The sequence below is a fragment of the Asparagus officinalis genome, chromosome 4 (genome assembly GCF_001876935.1).
Source record: "Asparagus officinalis chromosome 4, Aspof.V1, whole genome shotgun sequence".
Classification (NCBI taxonomy): domain Eukaryota; kingdom Viridiplantae; phylum Streptophyta; class Magnoliopsida; order Asparagales; family Asparagaceae; genus Asparagus; species Asparagus officinalis.
The window spans coordinates 144,761,938-144,763,364 of NC_033797.1; positions in this window are offsets into that span (position 1 = coordinate 144,761,938).

Here is a 1,427-nt window from a genome sequence, read left to right on the forward strand (position 1 = left end):
ATTGACCAAAAAAAAGTTATGAAATTTCAGAATTTCAGGGTGCCTTTTTATTATTTGAACTTTTGAGGTGTTTTTATAGTTTTCAAAATATTAAAGGTGTTAATTGTAAATTTGAAAATCTTCAGTGGCCGTTGTTGATTTCTAAATTTTATGTTTGTTGTTTTGAGTTATAAAATATCTAGATGTTTTGTGTAATTTTAAACTTTTAAGGGTGTTTTGTGCAAATTTTAAAACTTTTTGGGTTTTTTTCATAATACTTTATATATTATAGCATATTAATTTTTTACCTTAATAGACTGATAAGTGGAGCTATTTCATGTATTTTATTATCTTTTTTTTAAATTATTAGCTAGTAAGTAGTTCACATGGGATTAGGATATGATATAATTATCATTAGGACAGATTAAAAATTAAATAAAATATTCAAAATAGTCAAGGATAATATTGATCATTGAAAGATTTTCTCGAACTCGTAGTTTCTATTTAGGATTTTTGTTTGCTTTATGACTTTTTCTCAATGTATGTTTCATTTTCTTATTGAAGTTCACATTTTATAGATACTAGGTTTTATACATGTGCAATGCACGTGGTTAAATACCATGATTAAGTATTTTTAGAATATTTTCTAACTAAAATTTGTTCATCAGTTCCATTTTAATAGTTTATGCTTACTTTTGTCTCTAAATTTTAATATTGCGATTATTTATTTTCTTTGACATTTGTTTAAATGAGCTACACCCAATTTAAATTTTTATATTGATATTTAAATTGATAAAAACTAAATATAATTTGAAGCTAATTTAAATTTTCATATTATTTTGACTGGCATGATACCAAGATTTACTTGAGAAAGTACAGTGTTCCAAAAGTGAAAATATTGAAATAATATTATACAAGGAAGGTGAATATTTAAAATCAATAAGGCAAAATGATTGGTTAAAAGTATACTAAAATAATACAAAAAAGAATATAAAGTTTGTTCCTAATCATTGATAGACTTCATAAGAAATTATAAATTAAATATTAATGCTAACTCTAGTATACTTTTATATGATAAAAGCATCTCCACAAGCATATAAAAGAACAGAAAAAAGCTCATGAAACTTCCTTTTAAACATTCCTAAATTCACTCAAAATAATTAAACTATTCGATAAAATATTTAAAAAATATTATCTTTTATTCTTTCTGTTTTATTTTTTATTGATCTAAAATCAATCCTTCCTCACCTTTATCTTTTTCCCGAGCAATTCTAGAGTAGGGTCTTCACATCTACTCGATTGTGACATCAGGCAAGATTTGTATTTTTTATGTTGTTTTTTTTACTGGCTCGTTAATCTTTTATCTTGTTGTTTAACTTCACAAAGAAGTTAAGTGTATTTTCGATGTTCAACACAAACTTCTTAAAATACAGACTTTGATTTTTTTT